Genomic DNA, 17,317 nt, shown 5'->3' on the forward strand with positions numbered 1-17,317 from the left:
CAAATGATTCATTTACAGCAGACACGAGAGGAGGTTCATCAAAATTCCCTTAAGTTGCAGGAGCGCATAAAGAAAATCTATGACAAAAAGGCCAAATCAGATGATTTTCAGATCGATGATGTTGTTTTGAGATGGGATGCCTGAAATGAAGACAAAGGGAAACATGGAAAATTCGACAACTTGTGGAAAGGTCCCTACAAAATTGCAGCATATCATGGTCCAAATGCTTTTCTTCTCAAAGAAATGAATGGTGATGAATGTCTTGGTGGGTCGGTGAATGGCCGGCTACTCAAAAGGTATCATGCTTGAGCATTTTCTACTCTAATCATTCCCATTGTAATTACCATTTTACTTTCATTCTGCAGCAAGTGTGAACTGATCTCCCATCTTTAGTTTGGGGCCCGCGGTGAAGGCTATAATTCTGAAGATGATGATTAGTTGGTGTGAGTTTTTCAAGTTGTTTCAGTCAGTTTATTTTCTGCATAAAGTGAGTCGGTTTGTGTCAAAGTTAGTTTAAATTTCAGTCAAATGTCAAAGTCAAATAAAGTTGTCAAAATTTGGTCACATGTGTAAAAGTTGACTCCATTGCCCAATGTTAATAAAGCACTGGTCTGCTCTCCCAGAGGTCTAAGGTTCTTGGTACCTCCAAGGAGCTACCATCCCCATTGGAGCCAATGTTAGAGTCGGTCTTGAGCCCTCCATCAGCGATCAAAACTCTTTGCATTTGCATAGGTAGGTGTCTCATCAGTGTCAATTTTTGCATCCCATTAGGCATGCCATAACCCTGATGGAGGAGCTGGTGTGTTTTTACCCCTCTTGGCATTGCTGGATCAGGTCATTTCAGTCATTAAGCTCTTTCAAGCTTGTCTTGTCTTGTCTTGAGGTCAAATTCCTAGGTCTAGGGTTTTGGTCAAGTATGTTTACAAGGTCATGTGTCTGAAGGTCAATGAGTGTTCAGCAAGCCAGAGGGATGTTAGTAAAGATGTTTCTTCGAAGTTTTTTATCTTGTACAGTTAATTCTTACCTTGGATTTAAAAACTCCGTTTTTAAAGCCAAGGTCATTTTTCAAATTTTTGTAAAAAGTGATGAAATTTCAAAAGACTTCAGTGGACAGTATGCAACCCTGGTCCCCTTGCCAAGATCCCTCAGATGATCTCCCTGCAAAAAGAATCAAGCCAAAGCACTAAATGAGTCAAATTTCAAGATAAAGGAAACCAAAAAGTCAGTTTTATAAAGTGTCAAAGAGAAAACATTAGAAAGTGGGTTTGAACATGAAATTTATTTAAATGAAACCTATAAAGACCCAATCTCCCTCCTTTTACTCTCATTGTGCATCCAAGACACTTGCAAGAGAGTTGGGCGAGTGATTGAGTGAAAGGAGTGAAAGTGGAGCGAATTCGGGCGATTGACAGGCGCGCGACCCGTCAGGCTAGGCGCGCAACCCGTCAGGTGCGCGCGACCCATCAGAGGGTTTCCTGCAGTGCATTTTTATAACGGGCGCGACCCGTCAGGCCCGTGCGACCCGTTGGGTGAGGCGCGCGACCCGTCAGCGACCTCTCTTCCAAACCCTTTGCAAATTTGTTCAAGCACCTGCAAAATCATCAAATTGCTTGAGGTAGGGTCTCCAAACTTAGAAATGATTGCTGGTTATGTTTGAAGGTCATCATGATTGTGTTTTTAATAATCAAATTGTGCAAGAGAACGCTCCATATGGTTGTATGTAAATTTGTAAAATTTGCTAGGGTTTGTTGCTGTTTCAATGGTTTTTTCCCTTGTATTCATTTTTCCTCATTCCCATTTCATTTTCCCTGTATGTCCATATAAATTTCCCTTTTAAATTTGTAAAGAAAATAAACCCTACCCCTTTTCCCTAAAAAAATAAAAATCAAGCCCTAAACCCTACCCCTCATAATACCCATGTAAACACATGAAATTGATGATACATGTGCAGTGATGTTTGCAGTGCTTTTCCCGAAATTCCCTGTTGTATACATGTATTCCCATTTTCCTTGTAAAAATGTCCCTCCCCTAACATTTCCCTCATGTTCCTTGTCCCCTTGAAACAGCATATAAATCAGCATTTTATAAAGCAGAAGCAGCAGTACATTTTGTCCACTTTACTCTTTTAAACAATGTCAGAAACCGAAACCTATGAGCAAAGTGATGACCAGTCATCAGCTTCAGAGATTGAGGAATAGAGGAGGCCTCATAAGGGTGGTAAGGGTGGACATCATAAGCGAGAGGAGCCCACCTCTTTAGCAGAGTTACAGGCTTGTCCTATGGCAGTCACATGTTTTCAATATATGTCTTGCTATGAGTTTTGTGAGAGGATCTCATGGATTCAGCACCACAAGGAGTTGGCTCACCTATTTGTTGTACACTTGCATGATGGACATGTCAACCTTGCAGGGGTAAACTTTAAATTGACACCCGAGGTGATCTCACATGCCACAGGGATACCTAATGTTGGGGAGGTGTGGAATAAGCGCAAGGTGCTGGATAATGTTCACTTTGAGCCTTTTGTCCGGCCACCATTCATGAGACATTTGGCAGGTGTGTTTCCATTCAGGTTTCTCAGGAGCGAGTATGCTCCCATGATGAGGCTCATCATACACTATTTTACCTGTGAGGGCAGATTTTCACAGGTATATTCATACCATATTCGCCTCTTGATGCACTTCACCCGTGTGAGGATGATGAACATCCCTGTTTTCTTCTATCAGAACATTCAGAGAATGGTGCCCATGTTGCAGAGGAAGAGCCCGGCACAGCAGTATAGGAGCCTGTACCATTATGGTTTGATTCAGCTTGTAGTATTGCATCAGTTGGCTCAGCAGGGCATCTCATGGGAGGAGTTCATCTCTCTTGAGTTTTTCACAGCACCACCCTCGCCACATCCTGAGGTTGTTCACGAGGAGGGAGGACCATCCCAGCAGCATGACATCGCTATTACTAGACATGTCAGCTCCTCACCTCTGGTTACCTATCAGAAAGGCCCGAGGGTCTTATTTGCAGCAGCTCGGTGAGTACTATCTCCACAGCAGGTGGAAGGGGTCCCGCCTTCATCATCAGCTCAGCGAGTGTTATCTCCACATCAGGTGGAAGGGGCCTCGCTCTCTTCAGCAGCACAGGCAGCACAGAGGGGCAAGCAGCCCAAGATTGATGAGGGGCCATCAGGAGTTCCAGATATTGAGCTTGTTGATCTTGAGGCCTATTCTCCGAGCCAAGAGGCAAAGGAGGTCATTCAGCACCTTAGAGCTGAAAATGATGTATTGCAAAAGAGACTAGAAGGTGCACAATGGACAATCTCATACCTGGAGCAGCGCAACAAACAATTGGAGGATGAGAAAGCACTTGATGAGCTGTGGAGGATTCGTAGTGACCGAATCTTGAACCGAAGAAGACCCGGTGACCCATTTCCCGCTGACCGAGAGTCCATGCTCATCCGGGTAAATGCACACTTGGAGAGGCTGTTGGCTAAGGCCAACCAAGAGAAAAGATTGCTGAGGAACATGAAGAACCATTACTGGGGAAGAATGCATGTGTGCAAGGCAAAGATGAAAATGTTTCAAAGGCGGTTGACTGAGGCACTGAAACGGAGAAAGAAGCCCAATCCCCTCCGTATCTTGGCTGAGGCTTCACTCAAGGATCAAGGCACTAAATAGCCTAGCCACAGCACAAATCCCAAGAAGTTTTGAGAATTTTGGGTGAATTTTGGCATTTTTTGGCAATTTGCAGGTTTTTCCCATTAACGGGTCTCACCCCCCGCGCGACCCTACATCAGGGCAACTCCTTTTGACCAAAACTCAGCATTTCCAGATTTTTCATGCAAAGTTACATATGCTCATGGATGGACTTGAGATTTGGTGAAGTTTTGGGCCTCCAGAATGTCAAAAAACTAGTAAAAATTGACTTTCTGCCACTTTTTTGAATTGCAGAAAGCAGTCTTGGGAGATTTGATTTTTGACAGGGCAAATGAACTCCAAATTCAGAAATTCCAGTTGGGTTCGAAAGTAGACTCACAGAACTTTCCAACAAGCCTACTTTTGCTCAATTTGTCCACCTAAAAGTGCCCCAAATATGGCTCCAAATGCGCGCGACCCGTCAGGCAGGGGCGCGCGACCTGTCAGGCAGTTTTTTTCAAAAATGCATTGTACAGCTCGTAAAAGCACAGTTTGACCCAGTTTGACTTTTTGGGATGAATTGTGATCCTCTTTGATGTAATTATTGTACTTTTTAGACACTTTTACTCTTATGTAACATTTCTAGAAGGTTCATTCATGAAAAGGGTAAATATTAAATGAATGAATTGGTTTCCTAGCTTATAGAGGCAAGTTGTTTTGACTGCCTAATTTCTAGTGCTTAGTTTAGAAGTGGTTGAAACAACTCCTAGGATAGTGAGCTCGACCCATGGAGGCAGGGAAAGAGGTTAGATCATCTATATTATGTACTTTCTTGCTCATTTTCATGGTTGGACTCTTGAGGGAGAAGCTATCATTGTATTATTTCACTGTATCTCTGCAATTTTTGGCTAAGGAAGACCAGGGTTTTGCAGTCCTCTTTGGGATTCTTGTGGATTCATGTGTTGATGGTGTGTTTCTAAATGTACTTGTAAGTGTGTTATGTGAATCATTTCCTCTCTTTTACTTCTGCATATTAAACAAATGAAGTGTTAAAGTAAGAATTCATGCTTGCCATGCTCTGCTTTTAAATTTGTTTAATTTCAATGTTTTCTACTGTCTAAGGGGAATTCAAAGTTATTGTTTGCTCTCCTTGGCTCCTCACCTGTCATTCCTGATCATCCACCTCAGTCAAAGGCATCAATACAGTCTCCTACCTCGCCCCAAAGAACCCCCTGCAGAAACTGTGTCCAATCCCCGCACCCAAAATTGCCATCCCCTCAAATTGCCACCAAAAACCCTAAAAATCCCAAAACAACCTTTTTGATCAGTTTACTAGCCTAAAATCAATGTTAACATATGGGTCATCTCATCCATTGAAGATTTTACTGAGATAGACCGGAGAGAGCCTTCTCCTGCCCCGTAGGGCTAGCTACGAGGCTAAATGGTTTGATGTTGCCTTGAGGTTTACCTTTCTCAGCCTGAGGTGAAATTTCAAGCGCTAACAATGCAAACAGAGTCACAAAGGACAATCATGTTAAATAATTACAAATCTTTTCAACTATCAAATCCAGTACCCATTAACTTCTTGGAAAATTCAGGTACTACAATTCATTTCTTTATTTTCTTATAATACATTGGATACTATTTTTTTCATATTTCTTAATTGTCAAAGTGTTTACTAAAATGACTAATGATGGAGATTCTAAAACAGAGAATGATGAAAGTGGGAGGAAACAAATTAATCAACATAGTGCTTATATTGTTGAAAAAAGTATGGAGATGGAAATAGGAGGAGAAGGAGGAGAGGAAGAAGTTATCAGCACAGGTACATAATTTGTTTAGTTTTTTCTCTTGATAATTTTTCAATTTATTTAATTTCCATATTCATAATATTTTTGGATGACTATTATAGGGAATTATGAGATGAATGAAATTAATCAAGACAATGACCATGGAACGATGGAGATAGAAATGGGTATTAATCATTGTATCTCTATCTTTTTTTATTTTATTATTATTCTATTTTTTTTTTTTTGTGATTCATATCCATTTCATATGTTGATTATAGTTGGAAATAAAGAGAATGAATATAATGACCAAGGTATTGTCCCACAAAACTACAACCAAGAACCAAATATAACATCAGGTACTTATAATTTGTCCACTTGTTTTCCTTGTTATTTAATGATTCTATTCATTTTCACAATTCAAAATATTTTATATGTTTAATTTGGAAACAAATAAAGCTAACCAAGATGATGATGAGGTCCAACGTTACAAATATGAAGATAATGTCATATCAGATACTTATAACTTGTCTTCTTGTTTATCTTATTATTCTTCAAACTCAAATACTTATAACTACCATAATGTTGTATATTTTTATTATAGGAACAAATAAAAAGGGTAAAATTAACAATCAAAATAATGTTTAAGGTGTGTGTGTGTGTGTGTGTGTGTGTGTGTGTTCCTTTTTAAAGGTTGCATTACTAATGTTTTTCTTGGTATTGGTATTTGATTGAAGGTTTAAATAGAAGTACAATCGATATTTGATTGAAGGTTTAATATGTTTACTCCAGGTCCTGTCCAGATGATAAAAGAACTTATTGTTTCATCTATAAATATTGTAAAAACCACTCAAGGTAAGTGTATTGTTTCAACAATTTTTTTAGTAATTTTTGTAACATGAATAAAATGGTTTGACTATATTATTTTCCATTGTGTTGCAGCCAAAATAACTGAAAAGAAACTAGTTGTTTTTGAACTAAAGGACATTTTTTATCATAGCATTGATGATGAAGCAAAAAACAAAGGGCATATTGAGAAAATGGGAGCTGATGTTGATTACACAATAGAGAAAAAACTATTTTGGATTCATCCACATGCAAAATCATTTTTTGAAATGTGTTTCAAAAATGAATCTCTTGACATTTCAATTTCGACGACGGCTTTGAAACAAAGCACAACAAGATTTCTAAAAAAATTGGTTTCAGAAACATTACAAGATAAATTTTTGTTTAAGTGGACTGCTTCAGACTGTAAGCCACAAAAGGGACATAAGGTCATTGACAATTCAACGAAAGTTATACACACTAAATCATTGAGAAAAGTGTGGGAAATGCATACCCAATATGATGCATCCAATACTATTATAGTTGATTGTTTAATTGAGAGAGTGAAAGAGAATCCAAACGAAAATGTGATTCTTTCCCCTCCATTCATTGGAGCAAATCAAGGGGATAATTGGTTGATCCATGAGCTATGGAGAATATTGCATAAACTCAACAAGGCTATGGATGTGCGAGCTATTTTGAAGGATGTCCAATTATATTTAGAAGTACCTTAAGATTACATATGTCTATATCATGATGTTATATGTATGACATCATGATTGATTACTTTTATTTCACAACACTAATAAAAGAATTGTTGATTTGGTTTGTCATTTCTAAAAATCAAATATTTTTATTTTATTTATTTTTGGTGAGATGAATGGTCATTTAATGTTTTCATATCAAAATTTCTCATTCTATATTTTTTGTTTTACAATGGATTACATTGTATGTAAAATTAATAGGTAACTGTTCTATTTCTTTTAATTAGATCATTACAATTATTTGCTTTAAATGTGGTTTAAGTTATTATTATACCTCTTAGAAATTAGTAATTTGAAGGATGACCCATTGCATTCTTATAACCCTATTTATTCCTTATATGTTGAAAAATTATATTAAGTTTTATGTAACACCAACAATAAACATACAATTTGCACTAAAAGAAGCACAAAAAAAAACTAAGGTAGAAACTCTATAAATTAACATATAATTAATTAGGTTTGAAATTTAAAAATTGTGTTATATTGTATGTGAAAATTAATAAAAAATTAGTTTGTTTAGTTGCGCTAGACCATTATAATTATATTTTTCAATTGCAATTATATAAATCATTATAAGTCTTAAAATTAATGATCTAAATGGTGGGTCAATGCTTTCTTATAATACTTTTGTTCCATACAAATTAAATAAAGGTATTAGGTTGTATGTATAAAGTAGACATATTATTTGTTTGTTCATTTTAATGGGGCAATTGTATTTGTATTTTGTGATACTTTGAACTCATTGTAAAATTACCTTTGCATACAAATGGAAACTGTTCATAATAAATATTAACATCATTTTTAAAATGATAGGTTTTTATGTCCTTAAGCAATGAAGTGTTGAAGTGGAGATATGTTAATATCATACATGTGGTTGTAGTGCAAATGCAGATGGGAATTACTACAAGTCAAAAGATGTTGTTGATATTCGAAATGGAAGGAGTATTCTTCCAATCATACATCGAAGACGAACAAGATTTTCATATTCAAAGAGAACCAGACTGGCAGTTTGATGACAGGTCCTATTTTTTAAGGCCTTTTCATTCAAAAGTATTAAAATATTGCTTAAGAAATTATGATGTCGCAATATGGACATTAAATGTCACTGACAAGTACATCCGAAAAGTACTTGAAAAATCAAATATTGATATAGAGGACTTTGAATTTGCATGGGATAGATCTCATTTTCATTTGCAAACAAAATTGGAAGCAGGGAGAACAAGACAATTTTATGAGAAAAAGTTGATTGATGTGTGGTGCCAATATGGAGATAATTATGAAGAATCAAATGTATTGCTAATAGATACAGAAAACCATACTTCTCAATTCATGGGATATCGATCAAACCACATCTTGATAAAATCGTATACAGGAAAAGAGCAAGATACGTGGCTTATGCAAGTTTTATTCCCCTTTCTTAAGAAACTTCATCGTATCAAACAAAAACATGAGTACATTTGAATGTTCAAAAGAACATGTACTTCATTGTAGTTCATGGAGATAATTTCTTTTATAAATTTGTTGAAAAGTACATTCCAAATTTTCAATACATTTTGGACATAGTTTTTGTTGAATCAATTTGTATGATTTTATATTTTTTGAAATAGATGGAAATTGCCAATTATATTAATATGTTTATTTCTTATTATTTATAAATGTTTTTGCAATGACTATTGTATCGATTTTTTCTAAGATGTGTGTATGTGTGCGCGTGTTCTTAAATGAATTGTTTGCCATTCAAATTATATTATAATGATTTTTTTAATGACTTATGTTTAATTATATGTATCAATAATCATATATAAATGTGAACTATAAGTTTTCAAATAGAACTCCTTGCAAACAATGGTGCTATTCTTACTAAAGAAATTATAACAATTTACTTGATAAATGTTATGTGCATTATTCGCTATTCACAATGCATTATTCACTATTAAGGTTAATGAGAAATGTGCCATAGGTAAATGATTTGATCTTTTTGAATCATAAGATATGTGATTTCTCAATTGATAGTTTTCATAAATTTATATGCTTAAATCAATTAATGGTTGTAACTGCAATCATATCATATTGAAAATCAATAAGGAACAAAGTTAGTTATTCATTGTTTACATATAAAATGCACTAATATGAGTGCATAAATGTGATATGTAATTCTTTAGATAAAAATATATTGTAAATAATTTTGCATTTCTTAAAAAAACATATATATGAGGATAACGATTGATAAGTGGCCTGTCAAGGTTTGATTAGATACTATCATGGATTAATTATGTCATTGAAAATTTTGAACCGTAAGGCATCTAATTTCATTATTTAAAGTCATTTTTTTTGTAAATTTGTCTTTTAAATAAACTGAAATTATATCACTTGAGCTATAATTATATTATTGACTTGTACTTAGTTATGTCCATTAATATGAGTGTATAAATGTGATTATAATAGCCATATACTATGATGCATTTTTTTCAAAAAATAAGTCTTTTAATTTCTTGGTAATAAGTATTAAGTGGACTATTTAGGCTAACGAGTTATGACTCATAAGTGAATACTACTTGTTAAATTGCAGGGCATTCAATTTTTAACCCATATTTTTTTTCTTCATATATTCTTGAATCAACTATTTGTATATGCAATCATCTCATCTCATTTAATTTAATAAGGAATCCATTTATTGACTTTTAGTTGTCTATCATGTAATCTATTAAGACTGTATTAATCTCATATTGTATTGTTTTGATACAAAACTCTATGAAAAACAAATTTCTCTTCTTAATAAAACATGGAATAATTAATTAACAATGTGTTAAGTGGACCATCTAGACTCATTAAACAGATGGGTAAAAAATGGTTGTATTTAAACTTTTTTCACCATAAGACATTGATTTTTCAATCCATATTAGCATTTTGTCATTTTCAATTCATAAATAGTTTCTTTATGGTTTAAATAATTTCATAGAATCCAATATGACTTGAAGAATTCTATTTGGCTATATGCATTGATAGAAGTTCATAAATGTGATGCAATTTTTAAATGTAACTCTTAATGTAAGTAAATATATATATATATATATATATATATATATATATATATATATATATATATATATATATATATATATATAGATATATATATATATATATATATATATATATATATATCTTTCACAAAACAAATTATAATTAATTGATAATGAGTTTTAAGTGGTCTATATAAAGCCATTTATTGACTTTTATTTTCATATCATGAGGTTTAATCTAAGTGCGTAAATGTGACACTTTTTTTTTTAAATAAAACTCCATGCAATATGAAATGTTTTTCCTAACAACACATGAAATAATTAATTGGTAATGAATGTTAAGTAGATTGTTAAATTTATTTCAAGGTATAGGTCATAGATAAATGTATTTAAACTTTATGCAACATATGGCATTTGATTTTCCCACCTTTATTAACATTTGGTAAATTTCAATTCTTAAATAAATTATTTGTAATTGAAATAATCTCATAGAAACCAACAAGACAAGTATGTATTAAATTATATTTAGAATGTATGTATGTATAAATGGAATTTATTTTTGAAATAAAGATCTCAATGTAAGTAAAAATATATATATTTTTAGAAAATTAATAATTTAAAACCAATTATTTATGAGTTCTAACTGGTTTATTCTATTTTAAATTGAAAGTTTGACTAACTATGCATTATTAAATCAGTTATTATTATATGTAATCATGTCATATAAGTCAATAAGTCAAGAAAGCATTAATAAATTTCTATTTAATTATCATGTGGTTTAATATGAATGCACAAATGTGAAATTGTTATTTCTAGAATAAAAAACCATGTAAAGAAAATGAATTTTATAATAAAACATGGATTAATGAATTCACCATGAGCATTAAGTAGACTATTTAAGCTCATTCAAGAGATGGGCCATAAATGGATGCCTTTAAACTTTTTACACCATATGACATGCTTTCACCATCAATATTAACATTTTGTAAATTTCAAATCTTAAATAAACTATTTGTACTTAAAATAATCTCATAGAATCCAACAAGACTCAGAAGTTATTTATTGAATTTTATTTAGTTATATGTATTCATACAAGTTTAAAAATGTAATTTATTTTTGAAATAAATCTATTAATGCAAGTAAAGATATATCTTATACAAAACTATTTAAGATTAATTGACAATTAGCTTTAAGTGGTTTATTCATGCTACATGAAAAATCCAATGTCATAGATGAATGCCTTTTAATACACATTTAATCTTCAAAATCAATATCTTAATGATAATTTAGAAGTATTTACATTAAGTATTTAATAATTAAAGAACACGGGGACTTATATAAATTTCAACTAAAATACATGAGTTACATTTCACATTTATTTCTTCCCCATTAAAAATGCTTATCATTTTCTCTTCTTAGTGAAAGTAATGGTCAATCATGGTTTTCCATACTATTGGTTGACACTAAATTTACATCGAGACTATTATTGGTTTTGACAATGTTTACAAGGAGAGATCAATATCCACATGACCATCAATTGTGCTAATATTTGAAAACCCCTGCCTCCAGTACTTACAAGAATTCACCACTAAAGTTTCTTGTTTACTTCATTTTGTGACACTGTCCATCATAATGGAATGACCTGAATACCAATTTAAGAACTCTCATTTGATGTACTTGGATTTGAGTGGAGATAGACCAATGGTGCCTAACCTTCTTGAAATACGTAGATCAACAATGTATAACCTTTATAGTATATGCATGCATTCTATGAAGATGAATGATGACCCCCTCATTAGTGCTTCATAAATGCACAAAGGGGTCGTAGGAAATTGAGCACAAGAACATTTTACTAAGGTTTTAATAGATTAGTTTCAATGCAATGCAAGGGACACCTATCCTTGTCATTTACAGGAAGATCCTCACATCACCATCATTCAATCAACATATCCCTTGTAGGTTGGGGGAAAGGGGGTTAGAGTTGCGAGACATAAAATTTAAACATCGATAAATCTAGCATGTTATCCATAACTATAATATCTTGATTGGATGTTTGACATACGAATATGATTTAACTTAAATCAATTTATTCTAAGAGTTTGATTTCACACTCCTATTGTGTATTGATACTATTATACATAACAACCCCATGTTTGACCTATTCATGATCTCTAATTGGTGAGAAATTACTTGCAAATTATTTTAATGTTGAATCAATTTAATATGGAAATTTACAAAAAAAATGAATGTTGTTGGAGGCCTTGTAATAGAATACTTCCAAATTTAATGAAATATGTGTTAAATCATGAAAACAGATTTTTCTAACTGGGACCATTCGCTTGGGATTCAAGGAGAGAGCATGCTCCCCTCAGCTAACAAATTGCATCCAACAATTCTCCTCGAGATCAGACCTTTTTGCCTCTAGGAATCAACAAGCTCATTATATCATTTTGTGGTTTTCTTACAGTTCTCCCCAACAAATTTTTTCTTAGCAACATCCTTCTTTGGTCTGTACCCCTTAATTAGCTAGTATTTTTATTTAAAACAAGAAAAAATCTTCTTTTTCTTTGAAGTGCACCTTTCTCTCCAACTCTGCTTTTCTTTTGTTTTTATGCAACTTCGCAGTTCTCTTTAGCTAGGTATTTAGCATAATATTTTTCTCCCATTATGCTATTGTTAAATTGATAGTTTCCTTGTAAAGATTTTTTTAAGAGAATATTTGGCAAGGTCCACCATGTAGATTTGACCACTAACAACTTTTTCGAGAATACAAAAAAATCTCAATTAATTAAATAATATTTCTTGATTATTCCCCAACAAATCATTTATTAATAATTAATCTTTATTTACATAGTCAAATAATTGTATCGTCACTTTCGGAGACATTAATGCAAATAATAATCCAACCATCTAAATATTGTCTTTAGAAAAACAAAATATAGAGGTCACACATTGTCAACAAAGAGAGAAGATTCATTCTTATGTCAACGAGGGGTCATTAAAATCATATTTCTCAAGCAATATCATTAGCAATATTGTCAAAATAAATCATACTCTAAATTTAATTGTGTCCCTTTAAATTGGGGGATCTGGTCCTGGTGATGTCACTCCCCACCCTTAGCCACTCCCCATTTCCACTTTTTGAAAATCATCTTCTTCAGAGAACCCTTTATTCAGCTTGCGAAAGGATTTTTATAGCTTTCTAATCAGCATATGCATGCTAACTACCGATTGAAATAAACAAATAACTAAAATTTATAGGTCCACTCAATCTAATTGTAAATGAAAAGAAAATTAAGCTAAATTCTTACCATAGAAAGTTGAAAAGCGAAAAGATTATATCCATATATAAAGCTTAAATATGCAATTAGCTATCTCTATAGTTTAGAAAAGTCGAAAAATGTCCTTAAAATTATGCATCACTCACAACATTCTTAAGATACGCTAACCATAACTGTGAGATATTATGTTTGTAAAATATCCGTTTATATTTTACATTAATTTTTCATTATATCCTAATAAACATAGCTTCTTCAAAATTCTCAAAAAGTCTCTTCTCAACGTCCACATAAGTCGTGATGTAAAAGACAGGTGTAAGATGGGCACTGTAACATCAGTAGCCAAAATCCAAGAAGAAAAACGTAGGATTGAATGTAATGATTCTCAAGAGTGCGCATGAAAGTAATTTTTGAAGATGAATAGAGTGCTTATATTGCTTTTATGTTAAGAATAAATATTCCTTCTCGAATCAGCTTGAAATATTAGTATTCTAGGGCATTCCTACTTCGACAAAATTAAATGTGTCATGAATGCCATCCTTCTTGTGTTCAAAATTTATTTTAAACGATAACGAAAGACTCTGAGGTGTGACTTATAAGATCCAATTGAATTACATTCGGATAAAATTTCAATCTTAATAAATTTAATTTTTATTAAAATGGAAATAAAAAATTAATTATTATAAATAAAAAAATAATATAAATTAAGAATATCGTTATGATAATATATTATTAATATTAAAATATAAATATGATAGAATTCTTAATATTTATGTATAAGGGTCTTGGATAGATGGTGACTGGATGTTTTGTTAAGGCACTCACTGATGTGAAGTTACTGGTTTAATTCTCCGCCAATGAAGATGATATATTGGACATGATGAAGATGTAGTCCCACCAAAATTACAACAAAAAAATATTTTTAATATTAATACTAATTATCAATAATATAAAAAAAAATATTTACTTGTGATGAATTTTCAATTAAGAATTATTATTATTAATGAATATTTTTTTTTATTAAAATTATTATAAAATTATTCATAATTATTACTTTTATTATTAAATTTAGATATATTTTAAATTATTATCTATAATTTACAATAATATTTCCGGATGGGCTATTATAAAAGGCAGTGAGGAGCATGCTACTTCGTGTCCACCACTCTCAATGTATTAATAGTTCATTAATGAAGACCATATGCAATTGGCGCTTGGCATGCAAGAGCATGCAACCCTCCAGTTGGCATAGTGTTTATGAACTTATGGAGATGGAAAATTGAAATCATTTGCAAAGGTAAGGATGATGAAGTTGGCGTTATTTCCTTGTTCTGCTTCAGTAGTGTGGTAGTAGACGTCGGTAGTGTATTTCTAATAAGGAGGGTGAGTCCCCGACTCCCTAGGGCGAAGGAATTCCATAGGCCTTGTTGTGAGCAAGTTCATGTTCTACGAGGAAGACCTATTGTCTCGTGCTTCCAAATCCTAGTCACTTGCTAAGACTTCATTAGCTTGATTACATCCAGTTAGGGACTTGGGAGTTGACAAATTTTTGCAAGATCTTATTGCTAGCAATTGGAAGTGGTAAGCCCCATATAATTCTTCCAGTCCTCTCATATTTAGAGTAGTTTGGTTTATGTGGTTCTTATGAGGAAACAAGAACTTGTGCTCTTGTGTCTCAACTAGTGAATGTGTATTTTATTTTGAGGGATGGGGTCATTGGAAGCATTACAGTCATGTTTAGGTCACGTATTTTGAGTTTATGTCCTCTAGGAAAAATTGAAATTGGTGTATTGAGTCTAAGAGTAGTCTGGGAACCCTAACTGACAAGAAATGTTGTGTGATGGGGTGGGGTCTAGATACTACTCTTCGGGATATTGAGTATAATAGTAGGGTCTGCGTCCTAGGGTTAAGAGTGGTGTGTACAATTTTTAAGGGGTCTGACTCTTTGCTTAACACATAGTTTCCCATCTTCTTGGTTGATGAGTTTGTGTTGGATGTCAACTCATGTGGTTGGTGTTCTTGCGGTGACATTCTCTAGTGATTTAGGGTTCGTGTTAAGGTTAAGTTGAGTCAGTGACATTGTGCCTTTGATGTCGAGGAAAACATTTTAAGGAATTTGAGGAAACCTCTTGTGGTCCTACAATGCTACTCAGGTAGAGAGGGAGAAGAATAAGTGGAGGAGGAGCCAAATCTCAGCCAGGTTAACGAGGTACCAAGTTGTTCACTCGTGACTTAGTAGCATCCTATTTCAATGCTATTGCTATGGAGACATGCCAGGAGATTTGTGAGCTGGAAATTAAAGTTGGGGAGGAGAGACAATCTCTCTCGTACTTGTAATTATTGGAGGACATGTCAAAATGGGTGCCAAACCCTATTAATATGAGGGGAAGGTGCAAACAATATCTGAATGCGGTGGTGCTACACTCGCATATGGAAATGCTTTTGGGGTTGGTGTTGAGAGACAAGCATATAGAAAAATATAATACTTTCACCTCCATTGAAGACGTGAAAAGAATGTTAAAGAAGTTGAGGTTCTATGTGGACAATATAGCTACCCACCTAATGCATGTGAAAAGCAACATTAATTATGATTCTCATGGAGGGGAGCAATTGGATCCTTCAGGCTTTAGCACATGAGCTACTACCAAGATATCTTCCTGAGAGAATCATTATCATGGGAAAAAGGCGGTCGGTTATTTTTGGGGCTTCTCGATGTTGGCATTATGGCTAAAGTGTTGTCCTTGATGGCAACCCATTCAGGTGATAAATCACAGTACTTCAAGTCAGCAGCAGAGATTGATGATCAGCTATCAAATTTTGAAGGAAATAAGGGGTACGCAGGTACACCTTACATAAGGTGTGTACACACAGGTCAGTATTACATAAAGTGCGTACATACCCGCAGTTATCCCGTTCAGGAGGTGCGTACCCCCAATGCACACATTTCAAGGCAAAGAAATTCACATGTGGGGTTTTCTTATGTTTTACTCTTGGTATTTAGCCAACGGTATTGTGTTATTATGGTGTCGGCTCGTGGTATTGATCCATGATTTAAGGAAGAGCTTTCCTATATAAAGCAAAGGAGATCATTTGGCTTGAGTATGTTTTTGGTTGAATATCTTATAAGGGCTAGATCTGGTCTAGATCTAAATAAGGCGAATCTACTGATGGACTAAGATCTTTTCGGTGCATGTTCAGATCTGTAGATCTAACTATCTGGGTTATTTCTGAAGTCTTGAAATCATCTATGCCCGAAGGTACGCAGGTACAGTGAGAGAAAAGTGCGTACATACGCAGGAACGAAGCGTTTCAGGTGCGCCGGTACGCAGGCACAGAAGGGTTTTAGGTGCGCCGGTACGCAGTCACAGAAGCGTTTCAGGTGCGCCGGTACGCAGGCACAGAAGGGTTTCAGGTGCGCTGGTACATAGTCACAGAAAGGTTGCAGGTGCGCCGGTACGCAGGCACAGAAGGGTTGCAGGTGCGGAGGTCTGCAGGCAGTTCAATGGACTCAGAGCGAGGTACGCAGGCGAGCAGTTGGGCAGGGTGCGTACATAAGCAGGCGAGCAGTTGAGCATGGTGCGTACTGTAAGCAGGCAAGCAGTTGAGCAGGGTGAGTACTGTAAGCAGGCGAGCAGTTGAGCAGGGTGCTTACTTCTCTTAAAATCTTCGTTTATCATTGCTGTGTTCTGGGTTTGCTCCTATTATTTTTGATCTGGTTACTACAGTTGACTGGGTGATTCTCTTATACTTGATGATCATTTGATGCTTATGGATCCAGTTTGAAAATTTATGAAAAGTGGTCCTTGTAAGAAAAGAAGTAGGGGGTTGTAGCTCCCTTCGAGAGACTGGAAAACGAGAGAGAGAGTTGTAGCTCTCTGCAGGTTGCAGCCTGCGTACTGGTAAAGGACTGCACCAGTACAAAACCATTGTAAAAGGAGTTTCTAATTTGAAAGAAGATAGAGACATATTGCAGCAGGTGGTTTTCACCCACATTGGGTTTCCACCTTACATCTTGTGTTC

The sequence above is a fragment of the Pinus tabuliformis genome, chromosome 3_2 (genome assembly GCF_031772625.1).
Source record: "Pinus tabuliformis cultivar Carrire ecotype Pingquan chromosome 3_2, CPIR1, whole genome shotgun sequence".
NCBI classification, from domain to species: domain Eukaryota; kingdom Viridiplantae; phylum Streptophyta; class Pinopsida; order Pinales; family Pinaceae; genus Pinus; species Pinus tabuliformis.